Source organism: Sciurus carolinensis, chromosome 13 (assembly GCF_902686445.1).
Source record: "Sciurus carolinensis chromosome 13, mSciCar1.2, whole genome shotgun sequence".
In the NCBI taxonomy this organism is placed as follows: domain Eukaryota; kingdom Metazoa; phylum Chordata; class Mammalia; order Rodentia; family Sciuridae; genus Sciurus; species Sciurus carolinensis.
In genome coordinates, this window is record NC_062225.1 from 80,859,491 (window position 1) to 80,881,987 (window position 22,497).

Sequence of the window (22,497 nt, forward strand, 5' to 3'; positions counted from 1 at the left end):
GAGCTTCACTGAGAAAGAACCCCAGAAACTGGTAGAGAAGGTGGCCTTCATTAAAATCAAAGACTTCTGCTCTTGGAAATACACTAAGAAGGGTAATAGACAAGTCACAGACTGAGGTTAAAGAACCAGCATGGTAAGTGTTGGCAGTGATGTGGGGAAAATGAAATTCTCCTGCACTGATGTTGGGGATGTAAAAATGGCAATGATTGCTTTGGAAAATATTCTTGTCATTTCTTAAATATTAAATATGAGCTAGACATTCCACCCCATCTTAATATCACCTTTGTCATGCTCTGTTGCTTAGAAACAAGTCCCAGGTTCATCCAGTACTCAAGGACAGGGGATTATGGGAAGGCATGAACCCCAGCAGGCCAGGACCACTGGGCTTTACTCTAGGGTCTATCTGCTCCTGCAGGGTTCCCACTCTGTTCCAACACTTTCCTGCCGTGTGACCTTGGGAAAGTTCTTATGCACACTGTGACTCAGTTTCCTCACATAGAGAATATAAAGAATACCTATCTTATATATTTGTGAGAATTAAATAAGATCATTTACATAAAACTTATGGGAAAATGTCTGTGGCAAACCTAGATTTTAATAGATTGTAACTATTATTATTATATAGTATTATTATAATTAGATTTAGAGTAGAGGAAAATATGATCCAAGATGGGCTTTAAGAAACTGGATAGCCAGCATGGTCTGCATGCATGTGAGATAAGACATGGCAAAGTTTCTGATTAGGAGCAGAGCACCTGTGTTGCACAACTCCGGGGCACTATTCTTAGAGAATTCAAGGTGAGCACTGTGGTTGATCTATACTGAATCCCAGCAGGAGTCACCAGGGAGAGTCAAACTGTGAAGAAATGAGAGCATTCAGATGTCCATCAACTGATCAATGGATAAACAAAATATGCTATATTCACACTATTTAGCCATGAAAAGGAAGTGTTGATACATGTATGGAATGGAGGAATCTTGAAAACAGTATGCTAAGTGAACAAAGCCAAACACAGGAGATAACATGCTGTATTATGGCATTTGTGTGAAGGAGTCTGAACAGTCAAACTCACTGAGACAAAGGCCAATGAGTGGGTGTCTGGGGTGGTATAAAAGAAAGAAAAAGGAGTCACTAATCAGTGGAGTTTCCTTTGGGCATAATGAAATGTTTTATAATTAGATAGAGTTATAGTTGGACAACATTGTGAATGTGCTGAAAGCCACTGAATTTTACTCTTTAATTTTCAAAATGTTAATTTTAAGTTAAGTCGATTTTGCTTCAATTAATAAAAAGGAAATTAAAGCCTGAACTTGGGTGTTAGCCATGGAAACAGGTGGAGAGAAGGCATAAAATATGAAGGGCAAGAAAATCTGAGCAGTTGAAAGGCAGTTGAGTGAGAAAGAGACTTAGAGACTTGCATCAGGCTGCTCTAAGTTTACACATTCTGCGTTTGATTCCAAAAACTACATACATTTTATATATATATCACATATATATATATGTTTATATATATACATAGAAAGATTCATATATATACACACATACATATATGTATATCTACATATATGTACATATTCACATATACACACTATTACTGCTGTTATTACTACTAAAATTATATAAATATTATGACTACTAATACTATTATGGCAACTATTCAAAGTGTCTTTGATTAAAAATTGAAAATATGCTACTCACTTATGTATGTAATCCTTACAAGACCCTTGGGTTATTGTCATTGCCTTACTTATAAATGAGGAAAGTAGCATTCAAGAGACCAAATTCATCAGTATTTCAAAACCATGTTGAATGATTCTGTGCTTCCTGTTGGTGACTATGGATTGGTCTTTCTAGGGGAAATGGCCACCTATATCCCTGCCAAATAGCACAGAAGGACTGAATCACTAGGACTAGTATCATAAGACCTGTGTTCCATCATTCAACCATGATTGATTGAGTCACAGATGGACACCTAACTCAAGGATGGAAATTAGCTATCTATAAAACTGAGACCTGGCACTAAAAGAGTAAATAGATCTTTATCAGAAATTTACACAAGAGGAGCTGGGGATATAGCTCAGGTGATAGAATGCTCACCTTGCAAGCACAAGGCCCTGGGTTCAAACCCCAGCACTGCAAAAAAAAAAAAATTTACACAAGGAAATGACTGAAGGCAGGGAGGTTAGTAGTGGAGTTGGAAGTAGCTAGGATGCCCAGAGCTAGAATTAAGACCAAGGCAAGGCCTTCATAGGGAGAAGTTGTAAGGATGCAAAAAACATGGGTAAGTAAAGGAGACCATGGGTAAAGTAAAGAGAATGACATAAATTCACAGAAGCAGAGATACTTTTAGGGAGTGTGAAAGTACATGGTCCTCTCCCCTTCTAGAAGAGGAAGGTAGTTCACCCCTGAAAGATGCAGGAGTTTCTGATGATTGCCAGTTTGGGACAATTCACTCTTACCTTGCAATTTGGAGTATTTGAAGACCTCTACTATTATAGTTAAACAAACTTGATTGGAACATCAGGCTGTAAGATGAACATTGGATGCAGTAAAAACAAATCATAAGGGCACTAATGAAGATTCTTCCTGACTGCCAACTGGAAACTTACCATGGGTAACAGGATTGATGGCAGAGCCTGCTTTGGCTAAATAGGCAGGTGTGACATAGAGGAAGCAACCAGGGAAGGACCCAAGCAAGTAACTTATGAGCAGCCGTAGCCTACCAAAATCTGTCTTCAGTTGTCCAGTTTGATGAGAATCAACTTTCATTACAAGATTCTGCCAGATCTTAACCTGAGAAATGTATGCCAGACTCGACATAAAGCAGAATATGGACACAAAAATGATTTCACATAGCAAAGCTTGGAGGGTTGTCCCATCAGTAATTCAAAAGCACCAAATATCCTGAATGCTCACAAACCCTGAATTCTATTTATTAGGGGAGTTTTCCTGGATGCACAGTAAGCTTGAGACTGTGCCAAAAGAACAAAGTGAAACCACTCAGAGGGTGACATTGTGGAAGGGCAGGAGCAGACTTAGTCCAAGGGGATGCTACCTCCAGAAGGCTTCAGTGCCTTGGGTCATTAACCTCAGCTGAATCATTTATATGCCACAGTCCCTATTCAAAGTTCTGTAAGGGGAAACCTTTCCATTAGGGCCCAAGACATCTTTTACTGTTTCTCTTTCTACCTAAAGATACTCACCCCAGGGATTAGTTGGTTGAAAATGTCCTTGCTTCCCTGGCATGTGCTAGGGGAACAGGTGCAAGAATATTCAACAGCTGAATGCTGTGCTACAACACAGGGACCTTGGAGGTGAAACAGATCAGTGTCCTGGAGACTGGACCAGTCCCTAAACAGAATTTTACCATATTCAACAAGTAATGTGTTCTCCAGTGAGAGCCTAGGCTAGAAAATGATACTGTTGCCATGGTATCAAAAATAGTAAAGAAAGAAAGGAATAAATGTGAATTTTTTATTCTTAGAGTGACTACATGTCAAAAAATTGTCCCCAAATCCTTTGTTTAATGTGAGCATCGAGTTGTAATAATATGAGGGCAATAATGGAGGAAGATGCATTCTCCCCACATAGTTTTTCTTTATTTTTGCCTAAGTAGTTTTTTTTCAATAAAATGTCTCTATTTTTGTACCTCTCTCTTTTATGTACATCTCTTTTAAATAACTCTAAGTGCTTAAATATGTGTACTTTCAAATAAAACAACAAAATCCACAAAATCGCATTACCGCATCCTCTAAGAGTTGAGTTAAAGTAGAATTTAACTGAGTTATAAACACACCAGCACTAAATATGCCGTTTCTTATGGCGGGGTTATTTCGGTATACATCTATGTCTCAACTACATGGAGGAAAAGCAATCCGGTAGCGCATTCAGGGAAGATGTCATGATCACAAGAAGATCCCTGAATGGACTCATTGCCTTTGAGAGCTAGGGTAAGATGGGGGAGTGGTACTTAAACTTCTACTTCAAGGGAAGCTTTATCCACTCTAAAACTTTTTTTTTTTTCCATCAAGAAATAATCCAGGAAAGTTCCAATATGACAGCAGTTCAGATGGTGGGGAACTCTCTGTGGCACCAGGCAAAATAAAGTTCTTTAACTCCCTAACTTATTTGAAGCTGAGATGACACTGGGGCTCAAGTATTAGGGAGTGAGGGAACTATGAGAACACCATTGTTGAGGATGTTGGCTCTTTCATTCCCTCAGTTCATGCCTCCTAACTTATGCTGTTCTAGTGAGCTAATCACAAAAGATGTCTAAATGAAGGACATAATTCCTCAACACCTAGGTTACTAATAATTACAGTAATAACAATAACAGTAAGTTTATATACTGATCTCCTAAGCGCTGAGTTAACACTTGTACATTTCAGGGTCAAAACCATTCTCCCTCAAAATTACATCTATTTAAAATAATGTTCTCAATCTCCTGACTATACTAAAATTGTGAAGGATATATAAAATTGCCCATATCATCTCTGATCTCAAAGAGTCTAAGTTATGATAAGGAAAAGAGGATACATGTAGGACAATTAAAAAATACAATCAGGAGTAAAATTCTGGAGCATAAGATGGAATGGGAGGACCATAAGTGAACATTCTGCTGATCTGTATGCATTCCTGAGCCAGCAAAACTCCAGGTCAGATCTGTCGGGCAAGCTTGTGTCTGCATCCTGTCAATAGTGCTGACCAACTGATTTATTCTCTCCACATCCCATTAGAGATGGTTAATGAATTGGAATACCCCTCTCAGCATCTTGGATCATTTGTTTCAGAAGCACATATTATCTGCATTTTGTTATGCATCCAACAGACAGTTAGGGTTTTTTTTTCTCAGTTAATATACTTGGTGACCTCAAATTCACTCCTGAAAAGTCATCTGGATTTCTCTTGCTATCAAAGAGACAACCAAAGTAGAGTCTTGGTTTTCTTGATCTTCTAAATATCTCCTGTTTGTCTTTAATGCCACTTAGTTGATGCTCAGAAATATGAGTTTCATTTCAGGAACTTTAAAATGTGCTCGTTTTGTGATATTAAGAATTTATGAATTCCCTAGTCCCTATTTTTATTTTGTACATTTTGAAGTGAATGACTGCCTAATTAAATCCTAGGTAATGGAACCAGATCTTCTGAATTTCTATTTTTGTCCTCAGTTTAATTCAATAAATATTTACTCCATTACCTATTATATGTCGGATCCTGTGCTAAGGACTGAAAATACAGTGGTAACTCCACCAATGTTGTTTTAGCATCAAGGTGCTTATCGTCTAGTGGGAATTAGGGAAGGCTGGATATTATTTGAACACTTTCTGTACACATTATACGTATCTAAGATACCACACTGGAAACACAATGGTGACACAGGGACTTTGCCAGCACCCTTGAAGTCACCATCTGTCTTTAAGATGGACAATAAGGTCTATCATTCAATGCATGTCTCAATGTGTCAGATTCTGCGACATTGTGTTTTTAATTCTAATTATTATAACAGCCATGTATAATATTTACCACTGTCCTCATTTTATATACAAAGAACTTGAAACTTAGATAAGTAAACTATTCATGGTCAAATGGATAATGTTTGGAATGGATGTATAGCTAATTACAGAGTCTGAGTCTTTCCACAGAACTATGCTTCTGAGATCTTTGTCTTAATATTTTATTTCCAATGTTCCATGGATATTGATAATGATAAATTATAGACAAAATATATGGTCGAAATCAGTGACTCCAGTCACTGATTTAAAATTGCTTCAGCAATTTTAAAACCACATAATAAAGAAAGATCGCATTTCGGGATGTCCTGTCACTTAGCCAGTTTTCAAAAGTGCAAGTCATTACAAGTTAGGATAGAGTAGTAAACACAAAGGAAAACTCATTTTTTCCTAAAAGTAAATGGCATCATTATACAATGGAAAAGAACATGGACTTTGGAGTCACATAAATGTGGTTTTAAGTCTTTGTTTTTTTTCTCATTAGTCTAGGTCATAAGTCTCGAAACCTTGTATGTTCAGTTTTCTCAGATATAAAAATGCAACTTATATCCAAGGAGACTATAATGGGGACTGAATAAGATCAGGAATGTATCAAGTCTAATGTAATGCTAGCTGTGTAACCTTTTAATAAGTGTTCCTTCTCTGAATGGGATCAACTCCCAGCGCAAGAATGAGTGGAGCTGGTTTGCACAAAGGAAAGCTTTTGTGATGGTGGTAGAAAGGCCTCCAAAGCAGTGATCTAGCCCCCTAGAAAAACAGTCACAACAAGAACAAGCTGGGGCTGTGTCTACAGACCCACTTATACCCTTCTCTCTAACTTGGAATGAAAATCCCCCTGCTTCCTTTTAAATGTCACAGAGTATATTAAAGGAATGGGCAAAGTGATAGGGTAGTGTTGAAGGTGATGCAGGGTCCTTCCCAGCACCCTGAAATCATCATCTGCTTATACATCTCATCTCTACCTTGAAGTTGGCCTTTTGATCAGAGTATGGAAATAGCATTTGTTGTTTCTGGACCAGTCAGAGGCTGAAAAGAGAACAAGGCAATACCTGTGGTCCAGGATATCCCTTTTCACTGGATCTTCTTTTAGAATTAAAAATGAGTCCAGTTTAGGAAAACAGAGTACAGCTGATGCCTCACTGTTCTCAGGCAAAACTTCCCCTTTGAGATTTCCAATATACCTGCATTATAAGAACCAAGGTAGCTACAGAGCAGTCCCCCTAGGTATAAGGCAGGCATTTAGACTTTAAAATAAGGGAATGCGGGGGCGTCCGGAATTCCATCCAGTGCTTGACAAAGATCCTCTGGAGGATGATTGCAAAGGCTCATCCTAAAAGGAATTGCCGGATGTTTTGCTCCGGAGCATGGTGTTTTCTCTGCTGTGTTTTTCTGATAATATATTACTCATTTCAGTCTGAACGGATTGCTTAAGAGGATGAAGGGAATACAACAAAAATTCCAGAAAATATTACCTACAATCTAAAAAACAATGGGTCTTTACCACTAACAAAATTAAAAATAATTTTGCAACCGTACAATGAGTCCCTGAAAGCCTCTGGAGAAAATAGTTGTAGATCTGCCTTTGTCTCCAACAGGCTGGTTAAATTTTAACGATGGTTTTGTTCATGTGTGATGGTGAGGTACGAGAATAAGGTTTCATAACATTCCTTCCTTCCTACTAAGAATATGTCACCCCTATAATAAACGTTGGTACACAATTACAATTGGGACCGCTGCCCTCCTGTACCCCTTAACTCAGTAATTCAGATATTAACCAGATGGACCTAGTAGAGATAGTCACATGAGATTACTTGTCTATTGTTTTAACCACGAGAATATTAAGAATAGTTTTAGGTCACATAGAGTTTAGATATTAAGAAAGTAAATATTGTATTAGTTCACCGAGGTAGTTAGATATTCTTAAAACAATTGTGAATAGGTAAGGATAATCTGTAAGGTTACTGTTTTCTCATAATTTTCTGTTCCTTGTTAAAAACAATTTCTGCCTATGCTTTGAAAACTTCTTTAATATTAACCACAAGATTGTCATTATAGCCTGAAGAAAAATGTATATAAACCCAGCCTTCCCCAGAATAAAGTGGGAGTGATTGCACCAGAACTAGAGTCTGTGTCTTTCATTCTCCATCCATCGCCGACGCTGTCTCCCCGCGGAATTCCTGCTAGGGCTGGACCCTGGCAAGGGAAGGAATCATATGAAGAATAAACCAAAGTTTCCATCGGTGTACACACAGCATCTCTTTCCTTCGTGACCATCAGTCTCATGGAAAATTAGCAGTATTTATAAGAATAAAAATCTGACAAGGACCTTCTATGATTCAGGCATGTATTATCTTTGATCCACCCATGAATCCTCCACAGTATACCTTAATTTAGATAAAGAAATTGAATCTAAAGGAAGTTAATTAAACTCTTCGACTGAAAAAGCTAATAAATGGAATAGCTGAATTTTGAACCCAAGTCAGAAGACCCATCCAAGTCCACCTGGACCATTGTCAGTCTAGAAGCAAAGACACTCGTACTTTACCCACCAGTAAATCACCACACCCATGTGTTCCAGTTGAATTCTTACAGGTCAATTTTGCCACTTGTGGCATTTTGAGTAAATGCCCCAAAATGAAAGGGGCAAGGATTGAAAAGAAGCAAAAAACTGGAGCAGAAACCCCACCCATGCTTTCCCTGAATGCTAAATATCAAGGGAATCCTCTTCCATTTATCCCAGAGCTAACCAGGAACCTGCATGAGCACAGAAACATAGGACTCATTTTACTTTTCATGGAATTCAAAAGCAAAACTAGAGGTGGAAAAATTCAGTTTCCAGGTTGAATTATATATTTTTATAATAGCTTGCTAATAAAAATGCCCATTGTCTCAAAAGATTTTATGTAGACATACTCGATATGATTAAAAGCAGTTTAGAGAACAAAGGCAACATCTTTAAATATTTAAATGATTAAAATGAAAATTAAAAATAGATTTCCTTTCAATGAAAGATTTTAAATTGAATCCATAAACTATGCTTGATTTCTAAAGCTAGTATGAATGCAAGTTAAGTATTAAAGATGTTTAATGTAACAATGTGTATTCAATAAAAAATAGATGACTCATTTTTATATGTGGTTTCCAATTTGGTTTTTTGGATCCAACCTCCAATTGGGAATGCAAGCAGACTTTCTTATGTTGTAAAATCAATGAGTAATAGTAAGATCTATCAATTTTAGAAAAGAAAGGAAACTGTTTCAATATATTATCTAACTAGGTAAAATCAGTTTTAAGAATCAGTCAATAAATAAATTTAAGGACTTATTCTGTATTTAATCCCATGCCAGATGTTCTAAGTACTGCATAAGAAAATGCATGAGATAGTCTGTCTGTCTCCTGATTTTTCTCTGTGCTTAAGTATCCCAAGTTATTTCAAAAATTCCCCAGAGATAAACGTTTCCAGAAATTTCATCCTTCCAAGCACTTGACTTTGGATAGCTGTGTCTTACTGGTATCTTTCTTGTCATTTGATCTACTCTCCTTCCCAGGGTAATTCTATGCACCCACATGGCTTGACTGTCACTTTTACATGATGATTCACAAATATTCATCTGCAGCCCAGATTGCCCATCATCGTGTCTAAAATCCAACTCACTGTTTTTCCCAAACCCTTTCCTCGTCCTTCTCGTTTTTCTCCTCTCCTCTTCTCTCCCACATTCTCTGCCTGTTTCTCCTCCTCTCCCTTTCTTCCTCCTCTACCTCTTCTTCCTCCTCCACCTCTTCTGCCTGACTGCCCTTCTTTTCTTCCTGCTCCTTCCTGTTTTCTTCTCAGACACTGGAACCACCATCCACCTGGCTGCACATCCCCTGGAGACCTCCATGCCTTCCCTTTCTCTCTCCCACTCTTTATGCCACAGGTAATAAAATCCTACTGCTCTATCAACTGAATATTCTTGCATCATTATAATTGCCTCCATCCACATTGTCACTGCTCAAGTTCAGGTCTGAAGATAATAATGTCCTCCATGTCCTTTGTATGACCTGATGAGGATCATTCTGTAATCAATTCCCTGCACGAACACCAGGGATCTGCCTAAAATGCAAATATCATCATGACATTCTTCTGTTCACATTGGATTTGGGAATCTCAGTTACCTTCCCAGTTAAGCCCAAGCCTTTCCTAACTTCCAAATAGAGTTCTCGTACTCTCGCCTCATCTTTCCCTCAGTGCCCTTAACTTGGTCTTGAGAAATACCAATTCTCCTGTTTGTTTCCTACTTTCTCTCTCCCTTGTATCATTCTGTTTCCTTTGTGCCCTCCTCATCTCTTTTGAAGAAAACATCTACTTTCCCTTCAGAGCCCAACCTGGCCATCATCTCCTCCAGAAATCCCTGCTCTGCTTTCCTCCACTGTGTCCAAGACTCCTCCTCTGCTTTACATCCTGCTTTTATCTTTAGGACTGTTTAAATGTCAGCTTCTGCCAGTCAGCTGTGAACTCCCCAAAGTCAGGGACTATTTGATATTCACTTCTGTGTCTCCATACTAAGAGACAAACAAACTGCCTGGCTCACAGTAGATGTTCGATAAATGTTGATTTGAAGGGTTTCATTGATCAGACATGGAAATTAAAGCTTGTGTCTTGACTCTCAGGCCAGTGTCCCTTGTTCCACCCTACAGTTCTCCCACTACCACCAGGTGGGAAAGATGGCTAATATTAAACACCTAGAACACTTGAAAGAGTAACAGCTGGCAGCAATAAGACAGAGCCCAGAGGAATTTCCAAAGGCTTAGATAATGTCAATGCCAGAAATTGTTATATATAGAAAAATATCTAATAGCAATAGTAATTTTCTAAAGCCCAGATATGCTGACCCCAAGCCAAAACTGTCACATGTTTTCTCTTGGGCAAGGAGGCCAGTCCCTAACATGATGTTATTCGGTCCCTGAAGAGTGTGCCAGCTTGGTAGCACTGACATGTTGCTGACGAAGGACCTGTTAGTTAGAGCTGACCAGGCGACATGATTACCTGCTGCCCCAGATTTTATCCCATAGAGAGGTCTCCACTGCAGGAACACAAGTCCATGTGCAGAACAGGATCATTTTTCACATTGGCAGATGGTTCAGCAGAAGTACCACAAAAAGCTTGCTTCAGGGCCTTCGACACAAAAAAATTAATTAAAACACACTTTAATGAATTCCCAAACAATAAGTTTAAGACATTTCATTTAATTTTTAACCTACCTATATGAAATAACAGATGGCAAATCTGAAAAGCAATTAAATTTGTTTATAACAAACTTTCACTAGATCTAAAGACCACAGACATCCATATGAACTACTTTTTGTTTACTCTGTTTTTCTATCTTATTCTTAATAAATGACAGGACATTTTACAAAGTAAAACTGGTTCTGAAATGGGTGTCAGCAGCCTGCATGCTCAACATTAATTTATCACCTTACTTTAAGCAAGTCACTTCCTTTTTCTATGCCTCAACCTCTCATTTATGAAGCTGGGAAGTCTGAGCTATGGGGACTCTCATCCACACAAGTTTAATATAGCGCTTATATATTTAAAGTGAACTTGATTATCATAATGACATTTATTGAGCATGCCCTAGGTACCAGAAACTGTTCTGAGTGTTGAAACTCATTATCTCAATCCCTACAATAGCCATTATCATTACCATTTCACAGAGAAGTAAACTGAGGCAGCATGAAAGCACATCATGCATTTCTTTTTTTTTTTTTTTTTCGGCACAGTAGGTAGCTGCGCTGGGCTCTGAACACAGGTCTTTTAACTGGAGACAGTACCTTACCTGACATAACCTTTCTCCCCCTTCTCCAGATGACTCTAAAACCCAAAGCTCACTGGGTATAAAGTCTTATTGGCCACTTTGCTGACAGCCCTGCCCAGTAGCTAATTGGTGGTTTCCAGAGCCCCGTGACACACAAAACACAACCATCTGAGGCTCATTTTCTTCCAGAGAGTGTACTCACACCCTGGAAATGACAGGGTAGGTAGGCCACCTGCATCACGGGCCTACTGTTCAGATGCAGATGGCAAAGCTTGTTTGTTTGTTTTCAATGGTAACATTTAAAATAGAACCTGGCTTCTATTTCCCTTAAGAAGTTCTTGGTTTCTTAGGAGCATTACTAATTTATAAAGCCTGACTAAACTAACCATAATTTAGAGAAATAAGTGAGATTGTTTGAATGTTCCTGGGAGAATCCATGAATTCTTTCAAGACTTTGAATGCAAATTCAACTCCTGAGTAGCTCTTACCTTTCAGGGAAACATGATAAATGTGAGGAAATTAGCATTTCCTGATGAGTCAAAACAAATGTTTTCTTCATCTTTGCTGCCAAAAGGCGATTTCTGTGTTTTAAACAAATTAACCAAAAAAAAAAAAAAAAAAAAAAAAATGTGCTATCAGCTGTGCCTGACAATAGGAAAAACAAAAATGTCACATTCACCCTACATGGGACTGCCAGCGCAGCTGGATCCTGTGATTGTTTGCACATAAAGGTGCAGGCTGCCTGTTATGGATAGAGGATACCATAAGCCTTGGGTTTAAAACTATTTCTGTAGAGACCTCAGTAAACCTGCAGACAGGGTGTGTTCCTTCTCTGCCTCCAGGGGCATGTTTGCAATGTCCTGCCTGGCTCTTACTGAACACGTAGGTCTTGCCATCCTTAGACTCCACCCGATAATCAAACTCCTGGTGCCCAAAATGGCATTATGGAAGGGTAAACAGGAAAGGTCTTGGCTAGCAAGAAGAGAAACATTCACGGTAACAGAACGCTCCAGGCCTTTGAGCACCAATGAACCTTCTTCTGCTCCTTTGGGCTGTGAGATTTTGGAGCTTGCTCAAGCAGCACATGTGTTCATCTGAGACGTCCTAGGAAACAGCAGGCCACAGCTGCATGCCTATAGCAGTCAGATGGGATTCAGTCAAACAGCAGGAGCCTCCTGGGCATGGTTTTTAATGCTCTCATGACAGGATGGATCTGTGTGAGTCTACTTCAAGATATGGAAGAGCGAAATCTCTTTCAGAGAGTTGAAAGCCAGTGGAATGTGGGAAGGACAGGCTCAGTTCCTGATTGGGCACCATGAGAAGCCACTGGAGCTCATCTTTTTCCACCTGCATAAGGGAGTTGGAACCCTGACTCATTCACTCATGAGCCACAGTCCACCCTTGCCTTAATGGTCCTCCCTGATTGTGGGCTCCTCGCCTCTGTCACACCCCACACATGCTGTCAGAGGAAGTAGCTCAAACCTGGATGGACATTTTTCTAACCTGTTTGTCTGGATAATTTCTGCTTGGATCCAAAATGAGGCAGCAGTTCTTCCCAAGAACCCCTCTAGTCCCCCAAGTCTAAGCTAGAGGTCTCCCTGATGATGGCACGATCCCCTCAGAACTGAATGTGTGTCCTCACAGCAGCAGCATCTTCCTCTTCGTAGGTCCCGTGCTCCTGAAGGGCAGGGCCTTTCCCTGCACTTGTCACCAGAACACATCAGACACCTGATTGTAGCTGAGTGGATGTTTACCGTGACCCCAGAGGTATTCTAAACACTTTATGTACATGCCGTCAAAATTAATACAGACAATAATTCTGTGAGGTGAGTGTGATCATCATCTCCAATTTATAGATGAGGAAAGGGAGAGAATGGGTGAGTGAAAAGCTAGTCCTTGGCCTCAGAGCTTGCAAAGAACAGAAACGGAGTTTGAACCCAAGCACTCTGGATAGTCTTGCTCTTAACTTCTACTTTGACTCACATCTGTATAATAGGTGTTCAACAAATATTGGTAAATGAAGAAGGGAATAAATAAGTGAGTAAAATCCTTTAATTGCTTCCTTCTACATACAAAATAAATAACTCACTAGATGTGAAAACAGTTCTGTGAAATCCATTCTTGCTCACTCTCCAGCCCTCTTATTCCTCAGCAAGGACCTTGAGCCCCAGAGGGTCATACAAGTCAGGCCTCCATGAGTGGTTCAGCGTTGTTGTCTTAGTGCAATGCCTTGTAACAGCCTGGCCAATTCCCACATGATTTGGCATAGATCTGGTCTCTTCAGGGAAGTCTGGTCAGAGTGCCGTCTCCTGCACATTCGTTGCCTGCGGTGTGTACCTCTACCAACCCTGACTGCAATGTTTGGTAAATGTCTTTTTACTTATTTCCCTTCTGCAAAAGAGGATGAGCTTCTCAGGGGCAGAGATTGTATCTGACTTTTTCTCTATCCCAGATTCTAGATTATTGTCTGGCATTAAAAGGCTCCCAAGAAATGCTTGTTGAATTGGTGAACTAACTGTCCTCTACTTGCCTTCAAATCACTCAATTCTTCAGAGGCCAGAGTCTCTCGAATCATCACCTGATTGTGGTGAAGGACTTAAAGGGCGGCTTTTCTAGTCCTCTCCTTCCTGTTCCTGCATCCTTTAGAAGAGGACCAGATATGTCTCACTGCTGAGGGGATGTGAAGGAGAAGAGAAGAAACTGATCAGAGGCCAGCACTGTTCCCAGATCACCCAGGAGCCGAGTGCCAAGTCTTTCACTGGAGGGGTCCTCTGAATGTAACGACATGTGCTTCCTTGAGGTTCTGTGAATTTTAGGAGCCGGAAGCCTAATTCTGCCCCAATTGCACCTTTTCATAGTGATGAGAATACCCTTGCGGGGGCATGGCTTACAGATATGAAAAGTAAACCTGAATATATAATGAGAGCAAGGATTCAATTGTTTACTAATTTATAGTAAATGGCAAGGTTTCCTAGAAAATGTATTTTGTATAGCTCAATTATATTATCCCAGAAATGTGCCAGACAATTTGCCGACTTAATCTTATTAAATTGTATCATATTCCTCAAGATGGATGTCATAAACCCATTTTAAAGGTGAGTAAATGAGGCTCAGGGAGAGTTAGCTCTTTACCTGAGTCACACAAGGCCAGGTCTGTCCACCCCCAAAGACTGTGCTCTTCCCCCTTCACCATACTGCAAGGTGCTCTGCAGACTTTTGTGAGAAGGGATATTGAGACACGGAAGGAAAGGACAATGCAGATCCATAGGAGGCCATGGAAGAAGAGGAGCACTAGCAGTGGACAGAGAGAACTCAGAGGAGTCAAGGTTCTGAATCCAAATTGTACTGAGATCGTGGTTTTGGAGGTGCCTGCTCCCCAACTCTTTCAGTTCCCAGCATTCACACGTAAGGCTGAGCCAGTGAAACCTCTTGGACGGGGGTGCAGAAAATATGTCCTGTTCCCTCACAAGGTGCCCAGATGGACAAGAACCATCAGAAAAAGCAGGAAGGCTATTTCCAAGGGTCTTCCTTACCTGTAGATCCCTCCAGCTTGACTTTGCTTGAGTGCCTTGCCTGGGAGCCTCAAAGTCACTCAGACTGGAACCTTTCAGCAGTACACTGCCCAGTTAGGACCCTATGGCAAAGACTGGTACTCCAATTGCTATGATGACCGCAGTCCACCAGTGTGGGTGGGAAGTGGCACATGACAGACCAAGGGGTAAACTAGAACTATCTGAGCAGGTCTTGAGCCATGTTGGGGTCCTGAATCCACACCCACTAGGTGCACTAGATAGAGAGGGTGCCCAGACCCATTCTCTAAATGATGCAGTAAAGAAGAAAAACACTTGGACTTTAGAGTCAGATATTTGGTCACCTCTGAGTTTTGTGCTCACCACTGTGATCTGAAGGACATTACCTACCCTTCTCTCTTAGCCATCCAATTTTAGAAGGATTATGTGTAGGATTCTTACAAAAAGAAACACGATGTAGGTGCACAAAATGTTTCAGATTTCTATATGGTTCCTCAGCCCAGGAAATCCCCATGACGTGGAGGTGATTCATAGCATATGAGCCTCCTTCACCCACTAAACTGGGAATTCTTTAAACTTTCAAGCTTTGCATATCTATGTCCTAGGACCTAGCAGAGAGTCTGACATAAAGTAGCAGCTGTTCAGGAGGTTTCGATATGTGGAGGTTCTAACAAACCAAAGAAGCAGTCATGCAATCTGCACCAATGCAGGTGGGTCAGACCTGGGTCCTGCGCTGAGCATCCCCATGGTCCTTCTGAAGGATAAATGGGGCTCATACTGATTGGCTCAGTAAACAAATATTTCTCCAGTGAAGCACATGTTTGTTCTCTCCCATTTCACTGTGTGTTTACTTATTCATACCCCATAAAAAGCTGTTAGCTAGAAACATCACATTTCCTCATTACATTCCCCAGAGTAGAAGGTTGTTTTCCTCCCAAGCATCACTTTCTTCAGCATGTCAAAATCTCTGGCCTAAGGAAACACGTGCAGAAGCTCAGCACTGAGTCTGAAATCACCCACCAGGAGCACAAAGTTCTTGCAGCCTCGAGAGCCTTGGAGGACAATGTGAGCTCACAGAAGCTCCTGGAAAGCAGGGAATCTGCATGAATGCTAAAGTCAGAGCATCCCCAGAGATCATGTGGTTCGATCCTCTCCTCTCACAGATGGGGAGTAGGAAAGAGGAGGTGCCCTTCCCAACTCTCTTCTTAATGGCAAGAATTGAAACAATTTGTTTGCTACTGACTTCTTCCCCGCACCTGCAACCTTTCTGTTTTCTGATCACACTCTCCACTTAACTTTTGCACTGATTGCCCCAGAGACCAGGATGTCTTCTTAGAACCTTCCTTCATCTTCTGCTTCATACCCATTTCATCATCCAAAATTGACCATGATGTGTCATGATCCATAACTGACCATCTAAGAAGCAAAGGGAAGGTCTAGTGATTTGACCTCACAAACATTCCATCATTTTTCCTCTTCCTTTCCCCTGTGCAACCCGGCTCAGGTTGACCATTGAAACAGCCTTTCAGTGGTTCTCCCTGCCAATGGTCTTGCTTCATCTCACCTAGACTCATATTGATTCTTGCGGGATCATCCTTCTGAAACTACTCAGAGACCTCTAATGCCTTCCTATGCCCTATATCTAAATCCCACACTTCTTAAATATTTGTAAACAAATTATTCCAATTCTTGTACCTAGCATTCTTTTTTACATAGTCACGACATTTTTTTCTTACCTCCTACCATTTGCCTCTCTATGTACTCCAGCATTTTCATGCTTTATATTTGTCTTATTCTGCTTTCTATTGCTGTAATAGAATGCCTGAGACTGAGTAATTTATAAAGCAAGACACTTATTTAGCTTGCAGTCAGGTAACTAGGAAGTTCAATAGTGAAATGATAGTATCTGATCAACCCCTGATGAAGGCCTTCCTGCTGAATCATCATAAGGCAGTAGATATCATATGGCAAATAGAGGAAGTATGCAGAGAGATGTCTCCTTTACAATGAGCCACTCCCTCAATTACCCACTCATCTATTAATCCATAGGTTGGTTAGTTCATTCATAAGGGCTGGACCTTCATAACCTGATCACCTCAGGAAGTCCACTTCCAAATACCATTAACTTGAATTTGAGGATTAAGTTTTCAACACATGAACTTTGGGGGCACTTTCAAATCCCAGCAATATTTTGGGGCATGCCACTCTTTTCTTAGCTGACTCCTCAACTTATCCTTCCAGGTCTAGGACAAATACCCTCTCTTACTTTATTTCATTTATAATATGCATGCAGTTTGAAGCTGCTATCAAAATCTGGTTATTTAAAATCTCTTACTTCTTCTACTATTTCACAATCATTTCTAAGCAGGGCTGTAGACAGTAAAAAGTAGACCTCAGTAAAGAAAATCACTGTTTTTTCTAAAGATGTACTTATCAAGAAAAAAAAAGGACTGATATGATTAATAGTGCCGTATTAGGATTCATTTCTTTTACTGGAAGGAAAGCACTTATTACTAGTTAGCTTAAAGTGTGTACATAGCAAAATGCTGCTTCAGGTGGTTGAGAGTAAAGGAAAGCAAACCAAGCTGGGTTTGCCTTCAGTCTGTGGCTTTTCAACTTCACTTGGGTTATTCACTGCCATCTTAGAAGCTGCCAGCTAGGGATGCTTTGGAAGAGAAGGACTGATCACTCAGCCAGGTCTTTCACTGGCCATGTGACTCTCCGATAGCATCACTCCTGGCTCTCCTCGAAAAACCATGAGCCCAGCAGGAGATAGAAGGAATGGCTCAGCGCTGCCCCAGCTCCATAAGCCCTCTTCTTGCTGCTTCTTCCCCTGACCCGTGAACCCTGTCTTGGGTAACATCTGTCCCTCACCAATGAAAACAGCTTAGCCAGGTGTATTTGGAAAAATTGGCTGCTCTTCCAGGAGAATTGCAGCATGTCACAATACATCAAATATTGGAAAGGAAAGGAGGGGCTAGGAAGAAAAATCCAGCACTTAAAAGCAGATGGTGGACATCATATACGGTGCTTAAAAACCATATGGATATTTATTCCTTTTAGAAATTTGTGCAGAATTGTACTTACATCCAGCTTAAAAGTTCAGTTTTTATTACTCTAATTTTTTGGTCTGAACATATGCCATACTTATAAAATATTCATTCTATGAACATCTAGTACTCTTATAGAAATGAGTAAACATTCAGATCAGAATCCAGCTAATTTAAGCAGCCCTCACTGGAAGATGGGTTTTATTTTATTTATTTTTTTCTGGGTTTCAACATCTCCAAGCAGGGTATTTCAGGTACATAATCCTTATTAGCCTTTTAGCAAATGTTTTGATCTCTGTTTGTTGAGAAAGGAAACTGACATAGCCTAAATGACTAGCTTGAGATTGAGTTTGTGCTGCTATGTATAGATTGATTTTTTGATAGAACATCCTGTAATTGAGAGACAGGCTAGAAAATACCATCAAATACCAAAGGAATGATTTTCCCTGGGAAGCCTCAAGTAAATGGCAGAAAAACACATTCTAGATTGAGTTCCTGAATTTTCCAGGATTTTCTTTCTTTGTGGTGCCTTTATAGTTACTAGCAACTTTTGTTAGATCAGTATAGGAAAAAAGCAAAATCATTGATTTTATTATTATCATTGTTATTAACCATTACACAGAACTTGACCATTTAGAACTTCAAAAAATCATAATGAATGGAATGTAGTTTCCCTTGTCTGTGGGGGCAGAACTTAGTGACTTGTGCCAAATGAACAGAGAACAAGAAAGTACAGAAAGGGAAAAATACTTAGTTACTGTAGTTACAAAGAAACTTGCTACAGACCATCTTAACTAAGTAATCAAACTTACCATCCCCATTAATGTCATGTTGATATCATGAACTTTTTGATATGACATGATAAAACCGACACCTTATCACTAAAAGTCATAACCCCAACAATATCCTGAGTAAACATCAGGCAAACCCAACTAAGAGATTCTCTACAAAGCACTTGATCAACACTCTTCAAAAGTGAAAAGTTCATGAAAAACAGCATTAAGAAACCATCAAATTGGAGGAGACTTGAAGCTACAACAGTCAATGCAAAATTTTATCCTTCTAGAGATTCTGAAAAAGAAAAAAAGAACATTTATGGAAATTCAAATGACATCCTATAAAGTTGACTCTTGATACTGTTATGCAAATGTCAACTTCTTTATCTTAATGAATGCACCTTGGGTTTATGAGATGGCAACATTAAGCAAAGCTGAGCACACAGAATCTCTCTGCTCTCTTCACAACTCTTCTATAAATCTGTAATTATTTCAAAATTAAAAGTTAAATAAGTGGTGATAGGTAATTGTGATTATTTTACTCATCTTAGAGATATAAAACACTCTTCACTCAAGAAAAAGGGATGACAAGACACAGATTGGTGGAAAATATTTTTAACAACCATATCTCATAATGGACCATTACCCCAAGTATACTAAAAACTCTTAAAACTCAAAAATGATCAACATGATTCAAAAATAGGTAAAAGATTTGAATAGACATTTCATTGATAACACTACATAGAGAGAAATTAAGAGTGTATAAGATCCCAAACATCGTATATCCTTAGAGAATTGCAACTTCAAACAACATAAGACACTACCACCTTCCTATTAAAATGGACAAAATTCCAAACACTGAGAAGAAAACAGGACTTGGATGTGAATCAAGAGGAATCCTCATCGATTGTGATGGGAATGTGAAATGGTGCTTTGGAAGACAGCAGGACAGTTTCTTAAAAAACTAAACATACTTCTACCATATGACCCAACAATCACGCTCCTTGATGTTTATTCAAGTTATGTGAGAACTTATATCCTCACAAATCCCGTGGAGGAGAGTCTATAGCTGCTTTATGCATAATTGCTAAAACCTGGAAGCAACCAAGATGCCCTCCAGTAAATGAATGCACAAAACAAACTGGCACATCCAGACAAGGAATGTCACACAGCAGTAAAAGAAAGGAGCTATTAAACCACAAGAAACACAGAGGAATCTGAAATGCATGTGACCGAGTGAAAGAAGTCAATCTGAAAAGGTCATATACTGTATGATTCCGATTCTGTAACACTGTGGAAAAAAGAAAAACTGGAGACAATTGAAAACAAAAGTGGTTTCTAGAGACCTAGAGTCCAAGGGGAAGGCAGGCATGGATAGACAGAGTACAGAGGAATTTTAGAGACATAAAAATCTTCTGAATGATATTATAGTGGACACATGTCATCATACATTATCAAAACCATAGAATGCAAAAGACCAAGAGTGAATCCTCATGTGAACTAGTGACATGTGATAGCATATCAATGAGGTTCCTCATATATTAAAAAAAAAATGATATTGATAGTGGAGGAGGCTGGAGTGGACAGGAAAGTAAGATAGAGTAGTATCAGACAAACATGGGAAATTCTGTACCTTCTGCTCAATATTGTGGTAAACCTAGAACTTGCCTAAACAATGAAGTGAAAATTAAGAAAATGAAAATGAAAAAACGGTGTGCTAGATACCTCTGTATCTTGTGCTTATTCCTAAATGCTGTATCAATTCAACTGTAACAGACCCCAAACTGAAACTTCGTCTGGGATGCCTCTACCACTCTCCAATTTCTGATTTGCGTCAATGGTCTCATCTCATCTACCCAAGGTCCAAAACTAATCCTCCACCTCTCCTTTACGTCTCAAGTGTATCAGTCACAGTATCCTATTCAATTTGCTCCTGTGTCTCTCTTACAAATCAGCCTTCTTCTTTGCATTTCCTGGCAGAGAACCAAGATTCCTTTCTCTGGTCCTATTATCTTCCAATCTACCTGAAGATGGCCTTCCAGAAAGTGGTCCAAGTTAGCTTCTTCTGCATGATAACCTCCAGGCACATTCTACTGCCCACAGGAGTGGACCTAGAAAAGACCTAGACTCACCACTGACTGTTCCAGTCCCGTGGAGCTTAATAGTGATGGTCACAAAAGCCAGGCCCAGCCGTACTGCATGCTCTGTACCTGCTGGTCTCCTGCTGGTCTGCTTTCCTTCTTCCTGCAGGCTCAGGCCTCCCTATACCTCTACTCATGGCTCAGTTGTCCCTCTCCTGGGAAGCTTTCTCTACTGACTCCTCGTACCCTGCAAAGTGAAAAGATGTCTTCTTTGGGTGCATGTAGCATCTTGCTGGCACTTTCAGAAACATCATATTCATACCACTGGGCTCAGTTATGTGCCTAACCACAACGCCGTTGTTATGGGGCGCAACTTAAGAACAGACCAATCACCACTGAGAAGTGCAAATTTGAGAGTCTTTATTAAACTGGTCAGCTGACTGTCTCACACAATGCCCCAAAAAATGACTATTGGGAGAACAGCCCCGACCACAGGGTTGTAGGGGTTCTTATACCAAAAATTACATTAATCATAAGTGTCTGTTGCTATGATTCGAAATTACACATTAACATCATGAGATCATCGACAGAGGGGGAAGTGGGTCAAAATGACCCTTACCTATGTACAAACTAAAGAATGATTACTAACATCCACACAATCACTGTTCACATGGTACATTGTTTAGGAATCAAAAGAGAGCAATGTTTCTTTACACAGGAATTATCATTCTGTATTGTTAAACATGTCACACTAAGTAACCAATGATGGCACAGAGGCAGGGTGCTGCCATGGGAGAAGCTTATTTCCTATATAACATGGAGTCTCAGAGCAAAATGGAGTCTGTTTAGTCATTTCCCTTAGAGTCTGGCCTATAACATTCTCATGGAGTCAGATTTGTCAACCCATCACAATCATGAGTTCCTTGATAACAGGACCCTGGCCTACTGCTTCAAAATTTCCCTTAAGCTTTTTTTTTTTTTAATCACTGAGAAATTCAGCACTCACCCAGAGCAGCATTCTCTGATGTGGACAGCAGTCAGTGATTATGAGTGTGCAAGGCAACCTAAGATACTCTTACCAACACTTATTTTTTCCTGCTGTTTATCAGGTCTGTTCTGGCATATGCCATTCTCCCCTTATCCATTGTGGTGAATTTATTTACCCATTTATTTGATCACATTTGTGATCCCTGAATATGTTGATTTTTTTTCCAGAAATGATAGGTAAGGTAAATTCAGTTCTATCATTTGTTCTCTCCCTGGATCAGCTTCCAGTTGGTTGATCACAAACTGATTGTGAAAGCAATGAGCATATCAAAGATTTGGCCTGTGGCTGGTCACTTTCAACAGTGGTGTCTTAAAATTCTCTTCCATAAAGAAGGAATTCAGTGTTCACAGCAGATAACCATCCTGAGAGGACTTTGAATAATGCAAGTATTGCATAATCATGTTATTTGTATCCCTTGGCAGCAGAATTTATAATGCCTCGTTTAATGAGAAATTGAATGGAAGATGTGTTTGAAAAATTAATCCATTTTAATAATATATAGCACTGATATTGGCCATCTCTGGCAGAGTTTATACCTATAAACTAAGGGACCATGAATACCAATTACAGTAAAAAATAATGAGATACGTATTATTTCCCTAAGAAAATTACTTTTAAAAATATGCATTCTGACATCCTCAAGATTAATTACACAATTATGCAGTTCCAAAGTATAATCAGCAAAATTTTAAGCAGCTGTGAGAGA